We start from the raw sequence: 26336 nt of genomic DNA, 5'->3' as shown, positions 1-26336 counted from the left end.
TTTCAATGGTGAGAGAATCATATGCAGTGACAGTAGACGACTTGTCAGTAATCGTTGGCAGGTCCTTCAGTCCGGACCAGATGTCAGCATCAGCAGTCGCTCCAGACTGCCCTGCATCACCGCCAGCGGGTGGGCTCGGAATTCGTAGCCTTTTCCTCGCACCCCCAGTTGCGGGAGAATGTGAAGGAGGAGATGTTGAAGGGTCGTGTTCCGCTTGACTTGACAATTTTGTCACCAGCAGGTCTTTGAACCTCTGCAGACTTGTGTCTGCCATAAAGAGAGATCCAAGGTAGGTTTTAAATCTAGGATCGAGCACGGTGGCCAAAATGTAGTGCTCTGATTTCAACAGATTGACCACACGTGAATCCTGGTTAAGCGAATGAAGGGCTCCATCCACAAGTCCCACATGCCTAGCGGAATCGCTCTGTTTTAGCTCCTCCTTCAATGCCTCCAGCTTCTTCTGCAAAAGCCTGATGAGGGGAATGACCTGACTCAGGCTGGCAGTGTCTGAACTGACTTCACGTGTGGCAAGTTCAAAAGGTTGCAGAACCTTGCACAATGTTGAAATCATTCTCCACTGCGCTTGAGACAGGTGCCTTCCACCTCCTTTGCCTATATCATGGCCAGATGTATAGGCTTGAATGGCCTTTTGCTGCTCCTCCATCCTCTGAAGCATATAGAGGGTTGAATTCCACCTCGTTACCACCTCTTGCTTCAGATGATGGCAGGGCAGGTTCAGGTGTTTTTGGTGGTGCTCCAGTCTTCTGTACGCGGTGCCTGTACGCCGAAAGTGGCCCGCAATTCTTCTGGCCACCGACAGCATCTCTTGCCCGCCCCTGTCGTTTTTTAAATAATTCTGCACCACCAAATTCAAGGTATGTGCAAAACATGGGACGTGCTGGAATTTGCCCAGATGTAATGCACTCACAATATTGCTGGCATTGTCCGATGTCACAAATCCCCAGGAGAGTCCAATTGGGGTAAGCCATTCTGCGATGATCTTCCTCAGTTGCCGTAAGAGGTTTTCAGCTGTGTGCCTATTCTGGAAAGTGGTGATACAAAGCGTAGCCTGCCTAGGAACGAGTTGGCGTTTGCGAGATGCTGCTACTGGTGCCGCCGCTGCTGTTCTTGCAGCGGGAGGCAATACATCTACCCAGTGGGCTGTCACAGTCATGTAGTCCTGAGTCTGCCCTGCTCCACTTGTCCACATGTCCGTGGTTAAGTGGACATTGGGTACAACTGCATTTTTTAGGACACTGGTGAGTCTTTTTCTGACGTCCGTGTACATTCTCGGTATCGCCTGCCTAGAGAAGTGGAACCTAGATGGTATTTGGTAACGGGGGCACACTACCTCAAGAAATTGTCTAGTTCCCTGTGAACTAACGGCGGATACCGGACGCACGTCTAACACCAACATAGTTGTCAAGGCCTCAGTTATCCGCTTTGCAACAGGATGACTGCTGTGATATTTCATCTTCCTCGCAAAGGACTGTTGGACAGTCAATTGCTTACTGGAAGTAGTACAAGTGGTCTTCCGACTTCCCCTCTGGGATGACGATCGACTCCCAGCAGCAACAACAGCAGCGCCAGCAGCAGTAGGCGTTACACTCAAGGATGCATCGGAGGAATCCCAGGCAGGAGAGGACTCGTCAGACTTGCCAGTGACATGGCCTGCAGGATTATTGGCTTTCCTGGGTAAGGAGGAAATTGACACTGAGGGAGTTGGTGGTGTGGTTTGCGCGAGCTTGGTTACAAGAGAAAGGGAATTACTGGTCAGTGGACTGCTTCCGCTGTCGCCCAAAGTTTTTGAACTTGTCACTGACTTATTATGAATGCGCTGCAGGTGACGTATAAGGGAGGATGTTCCGAGGTGGTTAACGTCCTTACCCCTACTTATTACAGCTTGACAAAGGCAACACACGGCTTGACACCTGTTGTCCGCATTTCTGTTGAAATACTTCCACACTGAAGAGCTGATTTTTTTGGTATTTTCACCAGGCATGTCAATGGCCATATTCCTCCCACGGACAACAGGTGTCTCCCCGGGTGCCTGACTTAAACAACCCACCTCACCATCAGAATCCTCCTTGTCAATTTCCTCCCCAGCGCCAGCAACACCCATATCCTCATCCTGGTGTACTTCAACACTGACATCTTCAATTTCACTATCAGGAACTGGACTGCGGGTGCTCCTTTCAACACTTGCAGGGGGCGTGCAAATGGTGGAAGGCGCATGCTCTTCCCGTCCAGTGTTGGGAAGGTCAGGCATCGCAACCGACACAATTGGACTCTCCTTTGGGATTTGTGATTTCGAAGAACGCACAGTTCTTTGCTGTGCTTTTGCCGCAAGTCTTTTCTTTTTTCTAGCGAGAGGATGAGTGCTTCCATCCTCATGTGAAGCTGAACCACTAGCCATGAACATAGGCCAGGGCCTCAGCCGTTCCTAGGTGTCGTAAATGGCATATTGGCAAGTTTACGCTTCTCCTCAGACGCTTTTAATTTTGATTTTTGGGTCATTTTTTTACTGATCTTTTGTGTTTTGGATTTTACATGCTCTGTACTATGACATTGGGCATCGGCCTTGGCAGACGACGTTGATGGCATTTCATCATCTCGGCCATGACTAGTGGCAGCAGCTTCAGCACGAGGTGGAAGTGGATCTTGATCTTTCCCTATTTTTTTAACCTCCACATTTTTGTTCTCCATATTTTGCGCACAACTAAAAGCCACCACAGGTATACAATGTAGATGGATGGATAGTATAGTATTACTTATACTTATGGACGACGAGTGACGACACAGAGGTAGGTACAGCCGTGGCCTACCGTACTGCTGCTTAGTGCTTATATATAAATATAATATACTGTATAACGGACCTGGTGGACAGTGTCAGCAGCAGACTGCTAAACTAGTATGAAGAAAGAAAAAAAAAAACACCACAGGTATACAATGTAGATGGATGGATAGTATAGTATTACTTATACTTATGGACGACGAGTGACGACACAGAGGTAGGTACAGCCGTGGCCTACCGTACTGCTGCTTAGTGCTTATATATAAATATAATATACTGTATAACGGACCTGGTGGACAGTGTCAGCAGCAGACTGCTAAACTAGTATGAAGAAAGAAAAAAAAAACACCACAGGTATACAATGTAGATGGATGGATAGTATAGTATTACTTATACTTATGGACGACGAGTGACGACACAGAGGTAGGTACAGCCGTGGCCTACCGTACTGGTGCTTAGTGCTTATATATATAAATATAATATACTGTATAACGGACCTGGTGGACAGTGTCAGCAGACTGCTAAACTAGTATGAAGAAAGAGAAAAAAACCACCACAGGTATACAATGTAGATGGATGGATAGTATAGTATTACTTATACTTATGGACGACGAGTGCACTGACGACACAGAGGTAGGTACAGCCGTGGCCTACCGTACTGCTGCTTAGTGCTTATATATAAATATAATATACTGTATAACGGACCCGGTGGACAGTGTCAGCAGACTGCTAAACTAGTATGAAGAAAGAAAAAAAAAACCACCACAGGTATACAATGTAGATGGATGGATAGTATAGTATTACTTCTACTTATGGACGACGAGTGCACTGACGACACAGAGGTAGGTACAGCCGTGGCCTACCGTACTGCTGCTTAGTGCTTATATATAAATATAATATACTGTGTGTATAACGGACCTGGTGGACAGTGTCAGCAGACTGCTAAACTAGTATGAAGAAAGAAAAAAAAAAAACACCACAGGTATACAATGTAGATGGATGGATAGTATAGTATTACTTATACTTATGGACGAGTGACGACACAGAGGTAGGTACAGCCGTGGCCTACCGTACTGCTGCTTAGTGCTTATATATAAATATAATATACTGTATAACGGACCTGGTGGACAGTGTCAGCAGACTGCTAAACTAGTATGAAGAAAGAAAAAAAAACCACCACAGGTATACAATGTAGATGGATGGATAGTATAGTATTACTTCTACTTATGGACGACGAGTGCACTGACGACACAGAGGTAGGTACAGCCGTGGCCTACCGTACTGCTGCTTAGTGCTTATATATAAATATAATATACTGTGTGTATAACGGACCTGGTGGACAGTGTCAGCAGACTGCTAAACTAGTATGAAGAAAGAAAAAAAAAAAACACCACATGTATACAATGTAGATGGATGGATAGTATTACTTATACTTATGGACGACGACACAGAGGTAGGTACAGCCGTGGCCTACCGTACTGCTGCTTAGTGCTTAATTATATATATAATATACTGTATAACGGACCTGGTGGACACTGCAGTGTCAGCAGACTGCTAAACAAACTAGCATGAAGAAAGAAAAAAAAAAACACCACAGTGTTTTTCAGGCAGACAAACGTATACTGGACTGGTGGTCACTGTCAGCAAAACTGTGCACTGTACTCCTGCTATAACTGCTCCCCAGTCCCCACAATTAGGCAGTGTGAGCAGTGCACTCAGCACAGATATATCATGCAGCAGTGCAGCACACTGAGTGAGCACAGATATGGTGGAGCGTTTTTTTTTTCAGGCAGAGAAACAACGGATTAAACTCAAAACCCTGCACTGTACTCCCTAACAGCTGCTCCCCGTCCCCAATCCTCCCCACAATTATAACTAACTAAGTTCTAATATAATACAACGGACTCGGAGAGGATGCCAGCCACGTCCTCTCCCTATCAATCTCAATGCACGTGTGAAAATGGCGGCGACGCGCGGCTCCTTATATAGAATCCGAGTCTCGCGAGAATCCGACAGCGGGATGATGACGTTCGGGCACGCTCGGGTTAACCGAGCAAGGCGGGAGGATCCGAGTCGCTCGGACCCGTGTAAAAAAAAGGTGAAGTTTGGGCGGGTCGGATTCCGAGGATCCGAACCCGCTCATCACTAAATGATATATGTATTATATTTTGTGTTGCATGTCAAATTTAATAAACACCATTTGACAATTACACTGTTCTGTCCCATGTAAAAGACACAGGGCTAACAATTTATATATTTTTTTTAAATTAAATCTGTTGATGTTGTCCATAGCAACCAATCTGATTATACATAACATTTTTGAAGCTCATTACTGAATCTATTCCATTGAGTCATATTGATTGGTATAGGCAACATCACCAGATCTCTATTCAACCCACCTTATTATATTGACACCACTGATCAAGTTATTTGGTACAGTTTCCAGCCTGTGTAGCAATTCAGGACAACATGCACTTGTTTAGAATCACTTTGCTACAGTCAGTACTGCTTGCCCTAACCACACACACTGTCATATTTATTAAACTAGTTCAGTCAGTGTGGCAATTTACATACTATTACTCAGTGTAAATTTGCACAGTGTATGCTAATAATCTCTGTGTTATGTAATGTAACTTACTGCGTGCACGTAGTTCGCGTATTTGCTGGCGGAGCTCCGCCAACAGTTCAGGAGTCCTCCTGCGGAGATCACTCCATCTCCTCTCAAGTTGGATGATGGTCCGCCTGCTGCGGACGCGAGTCCTCAGTAGGTGGCGGGCCTCCGCGTAGGCCTGGCGCTTAACCCGATTTGGGATAAATCGCCCTACGCGGCCTACGCGGCGGTCCATCACCGCTACCAGTACGCGGAGCTCCCGCCTGGTAAAAGGTGCTGCATGCATCATGGCAATGGCGTTTTCCTTATTTGGGCATATATTTATAGTGTGTGTTGGCATGTGATTGGTCGAAAATATATGCTGTCATCTAAATAAACTTTATTGATGTGTGCATTGACAAAACTTTATTGCTGGCTGCAGTGCTGTGAAGAGTAGAGGGGTGTTCGCTAGAGCGGTAATACGCAGTCGCGGAAGTGTATGACAATAAACGCACCAATTACACACACACACACACACACACACACACACACACACACACACACTTTTATGATAAAAATACAAAAACCAGTGTACTCACCACTTTTTGTATGAGCAATCAGCTGCACAGTCACGAAGTGTTCAACATTTAGTATCATATGTTGCTTGATAATTTCAAGAAAACAGAAATGGTAATTAAAAATTTTAGTCTAAAATTTTGTACCACATTAAAAAAAATGAAAGCAAAAACACACATTGTAAGGTTAACATGTTAGAATATTTACATAAACAAATAAGAATATATTCACACACACCAAAACAATTACACAATGAGCTTTTAATAGCTACCTTAACATCATAGCAAAATAAACACAAACAGACAGTGATTTTCTATCTTAAAAATGTATAAAATAATATAAACTATACCTGAAATTTTCTTGCACAATGCGTGCCCTTACTTCACTGCCCCTCCGGGAAACACTCCCCCCACCGTATCTCCGCCCAACCCCTGGCTCCTCATCAGGCAATTCCTCTGTTTGAGGAAGCTCCACGCGACTCCTTACAGCGATGTTATGGAGGATAGCGCACAGGACCACTATTTTACTTGCCATCTACGGCGAATACATGATGTCGCCACCAGTGCGGTGGAGCACACGAAAGCGTCCTTTAAGGACACCAATTGTGCGCTCCACCAGCTGTCTAGTGGCAGTAAGCGCAGAGTTAAATGCCGTCTGTGGTCCTGGCCTGGGCTTACGGTAAGGAGTCATGAGCCAGGGGGTGCAAGGATATCCACGGTCTCCTGTTTGATGAAAAGAAAATATTTTAAGTATAATATTATATTTGAAAAATATTTTTGTTCAAAAAAATTAAAAAGAACTCACCCAATAACCACATGTCTTGTCCTTGCCTCGATCTTAATCTCTGCCATATCCCTGATTGTCTAATTACATAGGCATCATGGGAGTTTCCCGGGAACTTCGCATTCAGGGACAGGATCTGGAGGGATGGCCCACAAACAACCATTACATTCAGAGATTGAAACAGTTTCCTGTTTCTATAAATTTCTTCATTATGTCTTGGTGGCACAATAGCTACATGTGTGCCATCCACAACCCCAATAACATGTGGGAAGCGACTACCACCTTCCTCAAATTGCCGCTTCACCACATCTAGGGCACCAACATCCAAAGGCATAGCAATAAATTGCTTTACACGCTTGATGAAAGCCTGGCTGACACGCCGTAGGACCTTACTGAACTGGCCCTGCGACATGCCAACCAGATCTCCCACCACATGCTGGTATGAACCAGTGGCAACAAAATGTAACACAGCAAGGAATTGTGTCAATGGTGTTATTGCTGTAGGATACCGAATTGAAGATTCAAGATCACTCTCTATTATGGAGAGAGTGTCTAGGATTAGATGAGGTGGCAGCCTGTATCTTCGCAAAACCACATCATCAGGCATCCCAAAAAGGAGGACACGGGTACGGAAAATTGGTGGCCTAGCACGCCTCCGTTGCCTTGGTTGATGAGGAGCCGGTTGCGGTTGGAGGGCTGGCAGCGGTTGGGGTGGGAGTGGTTCCGTGGGTTGGGGTGGGAGGGCTTCAGCAACCACAAAAATCGACATCACCAACTTAAAATGAAGGTAAGAATATTTTTTAAAAAACATAAATTTAAAACACACATTGTCATCCATAATCAAAGTCAAAGTGTATGGGTGTTAACTTACTCCAGGAGCATACGACATTTCTTCAGGAATAAATGACGGGACAAAATTTCAAAATTGGAAACAAAAGTGAAAAAAAAATTAGCTAAGTATTTCAAACATAGGTTAACATCACAATTACAAAAGTTTGAAAGATTACAAACATACCCATATAATAACAGCAACAATATATATTATAACAACTAAGTATGAATAATGTAACTGAGTTTTATAATTAGATCATAAATATTAAAAAAAGGGGTCCCTTTAGTAGCTATTACAGCCAAGACCAGCCCTACTTTGAGCATAATAAAAACTTGGAAACATCCAAAATCATATTTTAAAAAACATTACTGTGCCAAAAATCATAAGATACACACTTTTTACACACACATACTCCAGGACACACAGGGATAGGGTACTTACCTGCTCAATAAATGGCAAATCACTTGCTGCAGATAATTCCAAAAATAAAAATGGCTAATTGCCCACAAACAAAATAAGGATACTTTCTCCAAATAACTGACACCTACAAGAGACACACAAGGAGGCTAAGAGATCATATAGCCAATTACCAAAAAGAATAAAAAACACAGGGATAGGGTACTTACCTGCTCAATAAATGGCAAGTCACTTGCTGCAGATAATTCCAAAAATAAAAATGGCTAATTGCCCACAAACAAAATAAGGATACTTTCTCCAAATAACTGACACCTACAAGAGACACACAAGGAGGCTAAGAGATCATATAGCCAATTACCAAAAAGAATAAAAAACAGGGATAGGGTACTTACCTGCTCAATAAATGGCAAGTCACTTGCTGCAGATAATTCAAAAAATAAAAATGGCTAATTGCCCGCAAACAAAATAAGGATACTTTCTCCAAATAACTGACACCTACAAGAGACACACAAGGAGGCTAATAGCAGAAAAAAACTTGCTAACAAATATAACATACAGACTGTAAAGTACAGGTTAAAAAAAAAACATATGGCATACTAATCCATTTAAATAACAAACATATATCCTCCCAAATACAGAAACCCACCTCCATTGCACCACCAAACATACTTGCCTTTACAAATGACTAATGTAGGAATACTCACAAACGAAACTTCGCAAAAAAAGCACACTACGTTCTACATGCTATAAGCTAATAAACGGACATCTGTATGCTTGACAATGCAAAAAATATTCACTCTGCAAAGTACAAAAGACGACCACCTTCTCTGACAAAACACACCAGCTACTTTCATCATACACCCACTCACACAGCTTGCAAACCAGGCCCTTAAATAAGCAGTACAATCAGTCACACTATTAGCATAATTTACACCTGTGTGAATTTACGCTGCGCACGTACCTATAAAAACTTACACACCTGTGCGTACAAACATGTCATTACCAACATGGCTACTCGTGAGTTTTTAGCAGCAGAGATGGACCGCTTGCAGCGGCAGCAGGCAGAATTGGCACAAAGACGTATCGCATTGCAGCGGCGAATGCTGGAATCCGCAGAGGCGGATTCTGAAGAAGCAGGACTCAGTTCTAGAGACATTCCAGCTTCTGATACCCAACAGTTAAGTGGGGTTACCCTTCCAGACACACATACTGGGCAAACTGAGGGAGATTCAGCATTAGCCACACAACAACAACATACAGAAGCTGCTAGTGACGAGGAAGATGGTGAGGAGCAACAGGACCAAAGCTCACAGGCTACTTCAAGACGTAAAAAAAGGCAGCCAGCATTCACTAAGAGGGAGTTGCGTGTTTTGGTCACGCAGGCCATGTCAAAAATACATAGATGACCGAAAAACATGGGTGCTGCTACGAAAGAACGCATCTGGAGGGACATCACTCATTCTGTGAATGAAGTCGGCTCTATCGTCCGAACATCACAGGAAGTTAGACGACGGTAAGTGCATCTTGGCAGTCCATTATCTGTGCTAAGTAGTCTTCAAAAGGTAGTTACATGTGATGTTGTGTATAGCAAACAAAAGCAGAACATGTGTCCTATATATTATTACCAAAAAGATTAATACTCTACCTTGCCCCTATTTTTCAAAACATATGTAGTTGGGCCGACTTCAAATCCCGCCTGAAGGGCAAGAGGGCTGCGGAGTGGAATGCCTCAAGGGCTACAGGTGGAGGACCAGCTGTCGCTGTGGAGTATACAGAGTTGGAGGAGATAGCGATGGACTCTGAGTTATGAGGAGGGGCAAGGAGTATCTCATATGGACACGGACCTGCCTGAAATCCTGACGGCACATGACTTGCCAGGTAAGTTTGCACACATATTTTATTTTGTATTTTTTGAAAAATACAAAAGTCTCATATTATTTTTTTCTACTCTTTTTCCCACACATTCTTCTATTTGCTTTGCACATAACACAGCACAGGGGGGTGATCAGGTCGAGTCACAGGAGGGTTATGTGGCTGAGGCTGAGGTAGAGGGACCTAGTGGCTCGGGTAGTGTGGGACCCCAAATCCCACCTATCCAGGTTCCAACTGGCCCCCCCACCCAACCCTCTGCTATCCCGGAGATCCTGCTTGAAATTGCTAGGTATGGTGAGAGCCTAAATGCATTTCAGGACAGGATGATCCGGGAGGTAAGCCAGATAGCTGACCGGCTCACTGAGCACAGAACCAGTGTGGAGCAAGGTGTGACTCAACTCTGCCAAGGTCTGGCAGAGATCAGGCAGGGACAAGATCAACTTGCCTCCTCATTCCAAAGCCTTGCAAATAACATCTTGCAAGGTCTCCAGGCCATCGCTGTCTCCCTTGCCCACAGTGGCAGAGAGCCAGCCACATCGGCTCCCTCCCCTGCCCCTGCCCATGAAGAAGATCCCACTGGGCAGGGCCCACGAAGGTCGCTCCGCAGACCAAGCCAAGAAGAACAGCATCAGGCGGGGGGAAAAAGAAGAAAGTGATGTCTCTCCAGATGGGCAGCACCCATGTTTTACATGTTGTCTCTATGTATTTTTTGTGTAGGCTTGTGTGGCCAGAATGGCTAACTCCCTCTTAGTGAAATGTATTATTTGTTTTTTGAGATATTTGTAGCCTGTGAGCTTTTTTCCAAGTACACCAGAGCCATCTTCCTCATCCTAGTGTGCTGTGTATAGTTGTGTGTGTGTGGTGGCTCATGAATCTTTCTCAGTTCCCCAAATATATTTGTCTGGCAGGGTGTTTACACCATATTATTTAAAAAAATATATATATTATTTTGTCAGAAGCTGGAGTTTCCCTAGTACTGAGTTCTGCTATGTCATTTGTGTCAATGCCATCTGCTTGCTGCTTGGTCCATCTTTGCCTGTGATACTCACCTGTAGCCATGTTGTTTTGATATCGAAATATATTACAGTAGTAATAAATTATTGTTACAAAAAAAAATGTGTCCTTTATTTAAGTTAATGCATTATGTTAATCTTAGTCCTTGAAAGTTTAGCAAAGCATATAGACACTTGGGGAACAAGGAAAATAAAAAATAAATAAAAAAATTGCATCTTGAAAAATGCAACAGGTTTGACTTGCAATACACTTTAATTGCCATATTACAAAAAAAGACACAACTCAGGTTTGGGATTACTATGGGCAACAGGACAGAAATTTAAACCTTGACAGATATTCAAAACAAATATAAAAGATTTATGTTAAGTGTATGCTGCATTATGTTGGTCCTGATATTTGGGATATACAAAGGTAACATTTTATGTAGTTTAGATGTTGCTGATGTAGTTTATAAGTTTGGTTAATTTCAGTTGTTTGCATTTTGTAGTATTTAAAACATTAAAGAATGCACTTAACATAATTTTTAAAAAACAAAACTTGCACAAAAATAAAAGCCATATTTGGCAGCGTGACAGATTTTTAGGTGCTTAGAATTGCTGTTTGAAGTACTTCAGCAGAGCAGTGTTTAGCAAGTAATTGGACAACAGATGAATGTGCTCTCCAATTAACTGGTAATTAGTGCATACACACTTGTAACACTAGTTCGCAAATGCAGACCTACTCGGCTGCTACAGCAAGATAGCAAGGCTTTGCTATGTTAAATTTCATTGCGAAAAAGCAGTTTTGCGAAAAACACGCCTACTGCTAGTTGCATACTCCCACACTAGACGCCCACTTTCACACCCATGTCGTCAGAATGCGAAGTCGCGCCTCTGTCACGCCTTCGCCACTCCCCGTTTTCGTTTCTGTGTTACGAGCAGTTTTCTTTGTTGTATTTCTGCACAAGTGTCGTATCGCTCTGCTCGCGCATACGTATTTACGCTTTTGCGCATGCGCGTTTACTTGTTTTCGGGCCGTTTGCGATGCGATGAGTCTCTGCGATCAACTCGGAATGAGTGCCTACCTTCATAGCTCTCATATCCAATTATATCCTCACAGTATAGTCCACACATCCCCCACATATTTTCTTTCTTCACTCTCCTTTCCCCTGAACTTGGTTCATCACTGCTGTGATGTGATATCATGCAGCCCACCAAGAACCTTTACAATCTGGTGAACAACTATGCAATAGATAGCACCTATCCTTGTGTATCAATGCCTATTTCCCCATATATTCTAAGCTTGCAAGCAGGGACCTCCTCCCTCTGACTGTTTGTTTTTACCCAGTTTTGTCTTCTAATTGTGTCCAGTTGTAAAGCGCAATGGAATTTGCTGCGCTATATAAGAAACTGTTAATAAATAAATAAAAAATATATCTGATCCCTTTTCATAATGTATTGTTTATTCTGTTGTAATTCTCCATATATGGTGCTACAATCATTTTGCGACACTAAATAAATTAAAGTTGATGATAATAATAATAATAATAATAATTATTATTATTATTATAAAATATAGCAAAAACTGAACCAACCATTACTAATATTAGTTAAATTAGTACTCATCATGTTTGTTTAGTTTATTGGATGTTCTCTGGGTGATGTCATGAATTACCTCCTTGAGTGTTGCCCTATTTTGGAATGGAGCAGGGACTCAACCTGGGTACAGCAGTAATTTCACAGTTGTGAATCTTTGTCTTCAGTAGACCAACCATTCTTCTTGGTTGTCCCCATACTGAAGAATCTCTGATGTTTACACACACACACACACACACACTCACTGTGTGTGTGTGTGTGTGTGTATATATATATATATATATGTATATTTGTTAGATAGATACATGGTCGAGTCACATCATTATGACCACCAGTTAATAGCGAGAGTAACCACCATATGCAGAGCACGGACAGCATCTAGACGGGCTGAACTGTTGTTTTAGACACACGTCTGGTAGCCCCAGGTTCATTTTTATGGTGAGCTGCTCCACTATAGCGTGTCGGTCAGCCCTCATGCACCTTCATAGCAGACATTCACCTCTCAAATCAATGGCATGTGGTGCTCCACAATTTACATGTCAGTTATTCACAATGGTGCCATTTGCGCAGTCACAATACACCTTCACCACAGCAGCACACGAACAGTTCACAAACTGCGCTGTTTCAGAAATACTGCCACCCTTGGCCCAAAAGCCGATAATCATCCCCATGACAGCAACAAGTGATACTGTATGTGTGCAGAAGGCCTATTGCACACCTTATATATACACCAAGACAGCACGCAATGTGACTTATTTCATGGGCTACACACTGCCGACGTCAAATGTAGGAGGTGGTCATAATAATATTATTGTGACTTGACTGTGTACATATATATATATATATACATTAAAAATGTTGTGGTGGGATGTAATGAAGTCCAAGATCTCGGCGGTGTGGGATGCATGGTTTTGCCTTGTAAGTGTTTGCCCCTTTAAAAAAACATCCAAGATCAGACAGCATCCCGTACCTCCGGCTGTCTCAGACTCCATTACATCCTACCGTTGGTTTGAACATCATCAAAGGTTTCCATGTATGTGCCCCATTTAGTCTAAAATGAAACAATTATTTTAGATCTGGGAATGTTGCCTTTCTGTCAAAATATGATTCCCAGCTTTCCAACTTTGACCTCAGTCAAGGGGCCTAATTCAGACCCTGTCGCAAGTGTGCAAAAATCGATATGATGCGGTTTTTGCACATGTGCAAGGTCCTAAACTGCGTTCTCTTCAGAACTCAGTTTAAGACCTGGAGGGGGGCGGGAACAGAGTGCTGGTGCCGCGTTTTGTGAGCGTCGACACTCCATTTAACGGGCGTGGTCCGGACTGTTGGCAGAGTGTACTGTGCTATCTGGTGCAGTGACGTCAGTCCACACACTTTGTAATTTAAACAGTAATGCAGGTTAATTTAGTGAATACAGGTGACTCAGATGTAACACTGATAGCGGTAATCAGGAGCCCATATATCACACAAGGTAACAGTATTAGGTAATGGTACTTATCAGGAGATGTCTGTGGTGGTGAAGCGTGGAGGACTGCACAGCCGTGCAGACTGACTCCTGCTGTAGAGAAGATGATGCATGCACTGGAACACTGTGAGTCTCTGTAGCTGAGATCTGCTCCCTGTCTCAGCTCTGCACACTTGTACACCAGGACTCTGTCTCTCAGTCTCTGTGTGTGTGTCACACTCTCCTCACACTCTCCCTGAGATGGAGGAACAGGAAACTACATCATATGACTCCACCTTCGAGTGACTCCTGGCACTAGAGGTCTAACACTAGGGGATGCATCCATAGACTCATATACAGAAAGAGACAGGTACATAGCGTACCATATCCTACCACTTCCCCTCGCTCAAGACTGTCTCCGGTGACAAGTTTAAAGAACATGACATTTTATCAAACAAAGCAATAAAGTCACTCCTGTAACTGAAAACATAACGTGAAGCAAAAACAGTAAGAATAAATCAACATTAACCATATGCTAGTCAGGAATTCCATCAGGAATGCAAGCAGCAAGTGTGATGTCAACATGTCAGCAATATTTTCTTCAGTTTGACGGACTTGTTTTCCACCAACTCACAAATTAAATGATGTCTTATAGCAATGTGCTTAGACCATCCATGATGCTTAGTGCTACAAGAAAGATCAATTGCTCCCTTGTTATCACACTTTTATGTTGATGATGTCACTATGGTAAGGAAGACCTAATTTGCATAAAGTCTCTCTTATCCAAAGCATTTCTTTTGAAGTTTCTGTGAGCGCCATATACAAAGCCTCTGTTGTAGAAAGAGCAACTTTGGGTTGTTTCCTACTTGCCCAGCTTAAGGCTGCGTCTGCCAGTGCAAACAGTTATCCAGTATAAGAACGTCTATCATCCTCATCTGATCCCCAGTCGGCATCACAGAATACTTTTAAGCTGGTATCTGATGATCTTGTAGATTTAAGCTTTAGTGAACTTGTACCTTTGAGGTACCTTAGTATTCTCTTTATTGCAATCCAGTGTTGTCTCCCAGGATTATTTGCGAACTGGCTTGACCAACTCACAGCATGTGTGATGTCTGGACATGTCCGCATGCTTGCATACATCAAATTACCAGTGGAATTTTCATAGAGGAAATGGAAGAAATCCCTTATCTCCCCTTTGCTGCTTGGGGACATGGCTTTGACCATGTTTGCACTTCTGACAATCGGAGTACTTACTGGTTTTGCATAATGTTCAGGTGGTTCCATGTAAATTTCCTCAACTAACTCTCCATTCAGGAATGCAGAATCAAATTCCAGCTGATATAACAGTAGATCATGTAGTGTAGCAACAGCAATCACTAACCTTAAGGTGCTATACCTTGCGACTGGTGAGTAGATCTCTTCGTAATCTATTCCATACTCCTGGGTATACCCTTGGCAACAAGGCGGGCTTTGTAAAGAGCTACTGTCCCATCTGCATTCAACTTCTTGCAGAAAACCCACTTGTTCTTAATCGTTTTACGGTTGATTGGTCTATCAAGCATAGTTAATGTATTGTTATCATTTTGCTGCTGACAGTTCTGTATCAATTGATGACTTCCACTCTGTCCAATCACTGCTTGACTTTGCTTCCTGTATGTTTTGAGGTTCACAGTAAGCTATGTTTGCATACTACTCACTGTATTTCTTGGCTGGAATACCTGTGTTGCTCCTCATGGAACTTCTGTTCTCTGACTTGTTGTCTGCATTGACACTCTCAGATTCAGACACGCTTTCTGCTGCCTGTACATCCAATGATACATTTTCTTGTTGCTCCACTGCTCCAGTTTGTGGTGCTGTCTCGTAGAATACCACATCTCTTGATTTAAGAAGACGTTTACTTGTAACATCCCAAAGTCTGTATCCTTTGCTTTTGTCGCAGTATCCGAGCATTAAACATTCTATGGATTTTTGATCTAGCTTTCTTCTTTTCTCCTTTTGGTATATGTGCAAAAGCTTTGCTCCCGAAGACACGAAGATGACTGATCATTAGCTTTTTCCTGGACCACGCCTCCAGTGACATTTTACCTTTGACGGCAACTGTAGGTGCACGATTCTTTAGGTATACTGCAGTAGATACTGCTTCTGCACAAAACGTCTTTTCCAGACCAAAACTTATTTTCCAGGCGAGCATCACTTAGCAATTGTGCTGTTTGCCCGCTCACTCACGCCATTCTGTTCTGGTGTGTAGACATTTGTCAGCTGATGCTTTACGCCTTATTTCCTAAGGAATGCGGCGAAGACTTTGTTATCATACGCTATGTTGTCAGATCTCAGGATCTTTAGTTTCAAACCTGTCTGATTCTCCACCAGGTTTTTGTACTCTACATTTTTGTTGACAACTTCACTTTTCTCCTTAAGAAAGTACATGTGTGTCATTCTTGTGGCGTCATCAATGAAAGTCATGAAATACCTGTAGTCACTGTTTGATTCTTCATCCACTGGACCACACACGTTTGTGTGCACTAGAGCTAATGGTGTCTCTGCTCTACTAAGTGACTTTGGGAATGGGTTGCAAGTTTGCTTGCCTTTTATGCAACTCTCACACATGGGTCTTTCAGCGTTGCTCATGGTGATCCCTGTTACCATCCCATCTAGCAGTTTCTGGACGTTGTCATATCCCAGATGACCCAAGCGTTTGTCCCATTGACTGTTTTTCTTCAGTAGCCATCATTGTAGTACACTCCTGAGTGTCCAGGACATATAGTTGTTTGCACCGGCTTGCTGAAGCAATAACAGTCTCTCTTTTATTCTGCACCATACACTTGCCCTTCCGAAATTGGACATTGTAGCCTTTTTTCTCTAGGATACTGATAGCAATGAGATTACTTCCTAAATCAGGCAGTTACAACACATTTTGGATATCTGTAACAACTGTCTCACCTCCAATTCTTAAACGTACTGTTATTGTCCCAGCTTGTAATGCAGTAAGGGCCTTATTTCCAATCCCTGTAACTGGCGTGGGAACACACGGTGTTAAAGAATTGAACCAATGCTTATTGCAACTCAAATGTCTAGTGGCCCCCGAGTCCATCTACCAGCAATCCTTCCTGTGACTGTCTGCTACATTAAATGCTGACTCGTTTGGTTTGTCACGCTGCTTCTGCGCAGCACTGGAATTTCTCATTCTGCAATCTGAAGCTTTATGTCCTATCTTGTGACATATAAAACACTTGAATTTGTGAGTTCTGGACTTTGTGCCCTTTGTGATCAAGGCAGAACCCTCAGCTATGGTCTTGACAGGAATACGTTCTTGGAATTGCAGCAACTTGGCTCTTACAATCTCCGTTGTCAATTTAGTGTCATTTGACTCTAACGCAACCACCAAAAAAATCTAATTCTGGCATCAGATTCTGTAACATAGCCATTTCAACTTCTTCCTCTTCCACCTGTGCCCCCACAGATACCAACTGCTGAGTTATCGACAATAACTTATCAATGTAATTGTTCATGTCCTTGCAGGCACTCAATTTCTTTCCATATAGCAAGCATCTTACACTTATCCTTCTCATTAGAGCTTTATCTTTATATGCATTTTGCAGAGCTGCCCACATGTCCTTAGCTGACACTTTCCCACTGACTATTGAATAGACATGCTGCTCCACAGCTAAACCTATCGTCCCCGATGGCTCTGTCTACATCATCTGGGTTTGGACCTGCTTCTGGGTCTATAGTAACCTTCCACAACTTTTCCCGCTTAAGCTGCATCTCCATGGCAAACTTCCAGGTAGCATAGTTCTCTGAACCTTTCAGCTTAGCAAAGCTCATGCTGTGTCCTGTATTATACATTTTTTCTGCACTTGTATAAAATATCACTTTAAACTGTCACTGTGATTATTCAAAAGCACTCAGGGGGTTAATCTTCAAGTACATGCGGGTCTGGGTGCGGGACTGGGCCCATAACCTGTTGGCAGAGTGTACTGGGTTATCTGGTGCAGTGACGTCAGTCCACACACTTTGTAACTTAAACAGTAATACAGGGGAGGGGTCCTGGGGTGCACACCGGTAATGAGAGGAGTGACCCTGCAGAGACCTTTCAGTAGTACTGCATACAAAGAAAAGGTTGCAGGTGCACGATTCAAACACTACCAATTTATTAATAATAATCATTGCAATAAAATTTTGCATTTTGAGCGAGGTTCTTCGCATATTTATGGTCATAAGTAACGGCTAGCCCATCATGTCCAGGTGACCTCATTAGTCGGGCAAGTCTCTAACATTTTTTTTTTGGGGGGGTACAAATCTAGGGAGTGGGACACCCCCAAAATGAAGCAGCTGAGTGACCCCAGGGCAGCACTAAAGTGAAAAAATATATAGTGAAAAAGGGAAAATAGGTTAGTGAGAGAGGCTGCTGAAAACAGCAGGGGTAAATTAGTGAGAGGTAACGAAGTGAGAAATAAAGTAGTGAGAGGTAAAGTAGTGAAAAGTGAAGGTGGGAAATGAGTTACATTGAAACAAAACACACAATAGGGATGAAAGTAAATATGAAAATAAGCAGTGCCGTAACTTGGCATTTTAGCGGTGTGTGCAAGAAACAGCATTGGCGCCCCTCCTCCCTTATGTAAAATATTGGCAGTGCGCGCCGTTGGCTTCATGGGGAAGGGATTGGCCACAAAATAATACCAATTCATACTACGGTGCACAGTAGTCTCCATTATTCAAATTACGCTGCACAGTAGCGCCACTACACCAGGTAGAGCCCCTTTTACACATTACGGCAGACAGTCCCCCTTTTTACACATTACGGCAGACAGCGTCTCCTTTTTACACATTACGGCAGACAGTGTCCCCCTTTTTACACATTATGGCAGACAGCGTCCCCCTTTTTACACATTACGTTAGACAGCGTCCCCCTTTTTACACATTACGGCAGACATAATACATAAAGAGATAGATAGAGAGTGCGAGAGAGAGAGAGATAGACAGGCAGATACTTACCATCTCTCCTCGCTGGCTCAGGCAGTCAGGCTCCTCGGTGCTGGCAGATCCTGAGCAGGTAAGAAGGAATAGGAGGGAGGGGAACTGGAGCCGCAGCAGCACTATGTAATTGGTAGAGGCGCCGCTGCAGCTGTCCCTCTGCTTTCGCATTGGCTGCCCGCATCCCAGCATTCACAGCAGCGCTGGCCAGCCAATGCGGAAGGAGAGGGATTGCTGCAGCAGCGCCGTTACCAATTACATAGCGCTGCTGCGGCTCCAGTCCCCGTCCCTCCTCCTCCTCTGGGTCCTCCCCTGACGCTGCTCCTCTTCTCCGGTGGTGCACACAGCACAGGCGGCTTGTAATGAGTCAATTTGACTCATTACAAGCCGCTGACATAGTTGCTGGCCGTGCGCCCTCAGGGTGACTGCGCTGTGTGCCAGGCACACATGTAGTTACGGCTCTGAAAATAAGTGTTTAATCTGTGTTGCTCTTGAGGCCAAACAGCCACAGTAAACAGTAATGCAGGTTTATTTAGTGAACACAGGTGACTCAGATGTAACACTTATATCGGTAATCAGGAGCCCATATATCACACAAGGTAAGAGCATTAGGTAGTGTTACTTATCAGGAGATGTCTGTGGTGGTGAAGCATGGATGACTGCACAGCCGTGCAGTCTGACTCCCAGAGCCGGCCCTAACCAATATGATGCCCTAGGCAAGCTTTTGACTGGTGCCCCCTAGCACCACCGCTGGTTCCGCCTCTGACCTTGCACCTCTTTCCCAGCACCATCACCCCTCACACATAGCAGTCCTTATTTTGGGGTTTGTACCCCCTATATTTTAAATAGGAACAGTTTGCACATTTGACGCACAGCCCAAAAAGGGGTGTGAATTTGATGGCATAGGGCATGGCCACACAATAGTAACCCCAATTCCAATTACGCCACATAGTACTACAACTTTATTCACATTTTATCATGCAATAGTGTCCATAATTCATATTACATCCCACAGTAGTATCACTTTACCTTATAAACGTTACTCCTCACAGTAGAGCCCCTTATTCACATTACATCACACTGAATTGCTCCTTATTCACATTACACCACACCCTATTGCTCTTTATTCACATTAGATGAAACAGTAATGCCCTTTCTACACGCAATGCCACATAGTAGAGCACCTTATACACATAATGCCACACATTAGTAATGCATTTATACACATAATTCCACATATGAGACACATTATTAATGTCCTTATAAACATAATTCGCCTTAAACATTATGACAACCTTTATTAATGCCCTTTTACACATAATGTCCCTTACACATATGCCGCACATTATTAATGCCCTTATACACATAATGACATGTATAGTGCCCCCTACACATTTGCTGCACATTATTAGTGCCCCTATACACATAATGACACATACAGTAGTACCCTGTTACACATATGGCGCACATTATTAATGCCCTTATACACGTAATGACATGTATAGTGCCCCCTACACATTTGCTGCACATTATTAGTGCCCCTATACACATAATGACACACATACAGTAGTACCCTGTTACACATATGGCGCACATTATTAATGCCCTTATACACGTAATGACATGTATAGTGCCCCTTACACATATGTTGCACATTATTAATGCATTTTTACATGACACACATAATGCTCCTTACACATATTCCGAACACTACTGCACAACCAACCCACTCACATGCACACAGCACTCACACTGCCACTAACACTGTGACCTCTGCCTCTGCTTGGATACAGATGTGTCCTCACAAATCTTGCATCAATGCTAACGTCGGGCACCTTTTTTTATGAAAATGCATCTTATTTGCAATGCATTGGTATGTGGCTAGGATGCACAAGCAGCTTCTGCTGATTAAAATGATATGCTGCATGCCTATATACTGTGTGAGACTGTGGCTGTATCTGCATATGAAATGCTACACACAGAATATAGGCATGCCGCATATCATTTTAATCAGCAGAAGCTGCTGATGCCCCTAGGCATATCAAATGCCCTAGGCAATTGCCTAGTTTGCCTATAGCTATGGCCGGCTCTGCCGACTCCTGCTGTAGAGAAGATGATGCATGCACTGGAATACTGTGAGTCTCTGTAGCTGAGATCCGCTCCCGGTCTCAGCTCTGCACACCAGGACTCTCAGTCTCTGTGTGTGTCACACTCTCCTCACTCTCTCTGAGATTGAGGAACAGGAAACTACATAATATAACTCCACCTCCGAGTGTCTCCTGACACTAGAGGTCTAACACTAGATGATGCACCCATAGATTTATACACAGAAGGAGACAGGTACAGAGCATACCATATCCTAACACGGACAACGCAGACGTGCCGGGCCGTTGCTGCGGCGGGTTGCGGTGGCTGCATGATGACACACACAGCCTCTGCGACCAAAAACATGGCGGGTAGCTGTCTGCCTTCACAGCTAGGCTGCAGAGGAAGAGGGCTACTCGAACCATGTGAAAGCATCACTGCCGTGCGATGCTTCCGCATGTCTGGGGGGTTGTGGTTTTTTTGCACATCTACGATCAGGTCTGAATTACCCCCTAGAAATGGGTGAGCATTTTTGTAGTATTGCTTTTATGGGGACCATAAAAATTACCTCCAAAATTGCTTTACTACAGTGTTTATGGATTGCAGATTTGACTTCGATTTCTTAAAATTGCAGCTAAATATTAGTTTCTGTAGTCTAATCCTTAATGTTGTGTTTATACAGATGTGACAAAATTTGTTGGTACCCTTACAGCTCATTGAAATCAATGCTAAATTCTTCCTGAAAAGTAATGAAATTGTCTCTTGTATACCTACAGTATATGCCTTTGCTATGCCACAGAATAAAGCAAAGAAACGGTGAAAACAGATATCTTATTGCAGATTTGTTGGTAGCCCTTAAAAATGATAACAAATAATTGGATTATAGTGATATTTCAAACTAAATGCTTTCTTGAAATAGAATCAAACATGTTTACAATCTTCTAATCAAGTTACGCAACCTATTTTAATTTGAGAAAAGTAGTTACTCTGCAGTTTTGTATCCTCCTATGTACCTTACTGAACATGGCCCAGAGAAAGCTAAGGAGAGAAATGAGATCAGAAAGAAAATTATAGACAAGCATGTTAAAGATAAAGCGTATAAGACATCTGCAAGCAGCTATTGTTGTACAGTTGTAAATATGCTAAAATGCTGAGTTCCACCACCTGTAATTGTAGGTGGAATTAGTTCCACCTCCTCCACGGCCTTGCACAGTAATTCCATAACGTGTATAAGTGGTAACACTGTGTAGCATAATGTAAATAAAGTGCACTACTGAGTGACGTAATATGAATAAGGAGTACGTGAAGAAGGAACACTACTATGTGGTGTAATATGAATAAGGGGCATTACATGCAGTGTAATGGGAATAAGGTTGATCTACTGTGTGGTGTAATTTGAATTGAGGGTACTACTGTGTGACCACACCTCTTCCTTGTGAGACCATTGTCTCTTTACAAAGTATGGGAGTTAATGCACAAATTTATAGTTTGTAGGGGGATGCTGAACACCCCAATAGTGGCTCTGTGGGAGGTGTGTGTGTGTGTGTGTGTGTGTGTGGGGGGGGGGGGTAGATTGCACAGGAAATTAGTTCCACCACCTCTCCTGGACCACTTTAAGCCCTGGTAAGAATAGTAGAAATACAGTATGACTGCCAAGATCAAGGTACGTCAGTGTCTGATCGCACCATCTGATGCTTTTTGTGCAACAGTTGGCTTAATTGAAGTAGGCCCAGTAGGACTCCACTTTTGAAAAAGCAACATAAAAAAAGACAGACTGGAATTTTCTAAAATGCATATTGACAAGCCATAGTGCTTCTGGGAGAATGTCCTTTGGACAGATTAGTAAAAACTTTATGTTTTTTTTACAAGTCATATGAGCTCTATGAGCCTTATGCAAGGTTGATCGCAAAAGCAAAATCTTCCTCTAATGGGCAAAACCATGTGCACTGCAGGTGGGACAGATGTAACATGTGCAGAGAGAGTTAGATTTGGGTGGGGTGTGTTCAAACTGAAATCTAAATTGCAGTGTAAAAATAAAGCAGCCAGTATTTACCCAGCACAGAAACAATATAATCCACCCAAATCTAACTCTCTATGCGCATGTTATATCTGCCCCCCTCCCTGCAGTGAACATGGTTTGCCCATTAGAGGAAGATTTTGCTTTTGAAATCAACCTTGAATTAGGCCCTATGTTCACAGATGAAAAAATGAATCACAGTAAAAAGCACCATACCTACTGTGAAACCTGGAGAAAACTTGGTTATGTATTGGGGCTGCATTATTGTGTCTGGCACGGGGTGAATTAATCTATGCAAGATGCAATTTAATTCAAGACTAGTAAGGCATTCTGGAGTGAAACATATTGCCCATTGTCAGAAAGCTCTGTCTCAGTTGCATGTCATGGGTCCTCCAACAGAATAATGGCCCAACACACAGCAAAAAGTACCCAAGGAAGGTAAGAACAAAGCATTGGATTATTCTGAGTGAACTATGAGCCCTGATCTAAAGCCTATGAAACATCTGTGGAAAGAGCTGAAACATGCAGTCTGGAGAAAGCACTCATCTAACCTGAGACAGCTGGAACAGCTTCCTCAGGTTCCAGCTGTCTTAGGTTAGATGAGTGCTTTCTCCAAAAATGATTGGATCCTCAACCTGATATTTCGCTGCACAACCTATCATAACCAAGCAATCTCTGTAGATCTCAATGAGATGTCTACAACTGTCAATAGGTAGGATCATTGAGATCTACAGAGATTGCTTGGTTATGATAGGTTGTGCAACAAAATATCAGGTTGAGGATCCAATCATTTTTGCCCATGACATTTTCATTTGTTTTATTATTTAAAATATTCTGTTGTATAAAAAATAAAAAAAAAGTCTGATTTCTATCAAAAATGGAATAAACAAAGCTGGATGGCAATTACTTTTGTCACGTTATTTCAGAAAATATTGAAGGTTCTTCTTTTTTCTGTGGAAGGGTACCAACAAAATTGTCCATGTTAGTAAAATATCTTATACCAAAATCTATAAATTTCCAGCATTCCCAGAAATTAGGATATAAGGAAGTGTTTTCCCTCTTACATTTCAGTCATGCAGATTACCTGACCCCAGCTGAGCAGTTCTGGCTGTCATTCTGCGTAAACTTCCCCTTACTCAGATGACCGATGCTGCCAACATGGTCAAGTTGGTGATCCAATGCTGCATCTTTTAACACAGCACTTGGATCGCAGATACTATCAGGAGGTATCTTTGTCCTAGAGATGTCTCCTGCTGAATTAGCATTTTCTCACATTGGACTCAGCAGCAAGGTGGTCTGAGTCCATCTCTGAATTAGGCCCTTTGTTGGGCCACCTTTTGCCCTTATTATGGCTTATGTTTTTCTAGGTATGAATTCTACTAATTGTACGTTTTGTGGGGATTATTAGCCCAAATGTGATTAGACGCATCTCAATAACATTGTCTTCATTAAGGGGGGTACTCACGGAGCGATATTCTAAGCAATCTGACTAGATTGCTTAGAATATCAGCATGATCGCTCCGTGTGTAGCCCCCTCAGCGATAGCGATGCGCGGCCCCGCACATCGCTATCGCTGCTGCTAGATTGGCCTGCATGCAGGCCAATCTAGCGGGTCGCTCACTTCACCCGCTGGGTGAAATGAGCGGCCCCCCCCGTCTCCCCCCGCACGCTCAGCACAGATCGCGCTGTGCTGAGCGGCAGGAGAAATGTGTGCTGAGCGGTTCGCTCAGCACACATCTCTCCTGCATCGGCCCGTGGGTACTGGGCTTTAGACTGAAGAGTCATGACAATGCAAGAAGCAGCTATGCTTTCATGTTGTTGGTTCCATATCCTTCTTTTACCATCTGCATGGTGTAATTAAAAATCAGATTACGTAACCCATTTCCATCGATTTACTGTTCAATTCCTGTCTTCCTGAGCAAACTGAAGGTGTTTCACCCTGTTTCCAGCAGATAGGAATGGCGTACAGACAGGCCTTCTGTAGCCTAAACAATGTAATGTGGGGATAATGATGATTGTGAGGCCATCTGAATTTGTCCCTGATTCACATTTTTCTGTAATTTGATGCACTGTTGTCTGCCTGTCGGACTGAACAAGTCTGCCCACTCTCCATTCCCCTAAATCATCCAGTAGCTGTTTACGGCCACATGCCTTGCGCTCAGACCCAGTTTTTTGTCTGCTGGTACACTTGCCTTTGAACAGTTCATCAGTGCAGCCATTTTGCTAATGGTCGCACCACTGATGCGACCTCCAACAACCATAGGCGTTCCTGGGTCGATGAGTAGGAGGTGGCATGAAGTGTTTGCAAAAAAAAAAGACTGTCTCATAGGTATGTCAGTGAGCAATGGCTCCAGAGGCCATGATTAGAGGAATTTGGAAAGGAAATACACTGAGCAGGCAAAAGGCTGCCGCAAGTGTCAATGGTGCGCTGATAGTGGAGTGTCCAGAACCACTGACATAGTTGCACTGTCCATAGACACTGAAAGTGGGCACCTCAGCATTTCTGGTGCACCAGTGGAATGTTAATAAAAGAATTTGCACATTATCGCTCCCACTGTTCCGACAGCATCTGCTATTGCAGACACAGCAGTGTGCATCTCTGAAACAGGCCCTCAGTGGATAGACCTGTGTTTTGCTTAAAAAACCTCTATTCAGCTGCTGATATAATAGGATTTTAATACCTACCGGTAAATCCTTTTCTCTTAGTCCGTAGAGGATGCTGGGGTCACATTAGAACCATGGGGTATAGACGGGATCCGCAGGAGACATGGGCACTTTAAGACTTTGAAAGGGTGTGAACTGGCTCCTCCCTCTATACCCCTCCTTTAGACTCCAGTTATTAGGAACTGTGCCCAAGGAGACGGACATTTCGAGGAAAGGATTTATTGTTAAACTAAGGTGAGATTCACACCAGCTCACATCTCAAGCATGCCGCACAGTGTGGCATTCAACAGAACACAAGCCAACGGCATGAACAATTGCAGCAACATGCTGACAATAAACGTAACACAACATGTGTGTAACCACAACTGATAACTGCAGATACAGTATGCACTGGGACGGGCGCCCAGCATCCCCTACAGACTAAGAGAAAAGGATTTACCGGTAGGTATTAAAATCCTATTTTCTCATACGTCCTAGAGGATGCTGGGGTCACATTAGAACCATGGGGTTATACCAAAGCTCTAGAATGGGCGGGAGAGTGCGGATGACTCTGCAGCACCGATTAACCAAATTTGAGGTCATCCTCGGCCAAGGTATCAAATTTGTAAAACTTAGCAAAAGTGTTTGATCCCGACTAAGTAGCTGCTTGGCAAAGCTGTAACGCCGAGACCCCCCGGGCAGCCGCCCAGGACGAGCCCAC

This window comes from Pseudophryne corroboree, chromosome 2 (assembly GCF_028390025.1).
Source record: "Pseudophryne corroboree isolate aPseCor3 chromosome 2, aPseCor3.hap2, whole genome shotgun sequence".
Classification (NCBI taxonomy): domain Eukaryota; kingdom Metazoa; phylum Chordata; class Amphibia; order Anura; family Myobatrachidae; genus Pseudophryne; species Pseudophryne corroboree.
Note: the sequence above shows the minus strand (reverse complement) of the source record.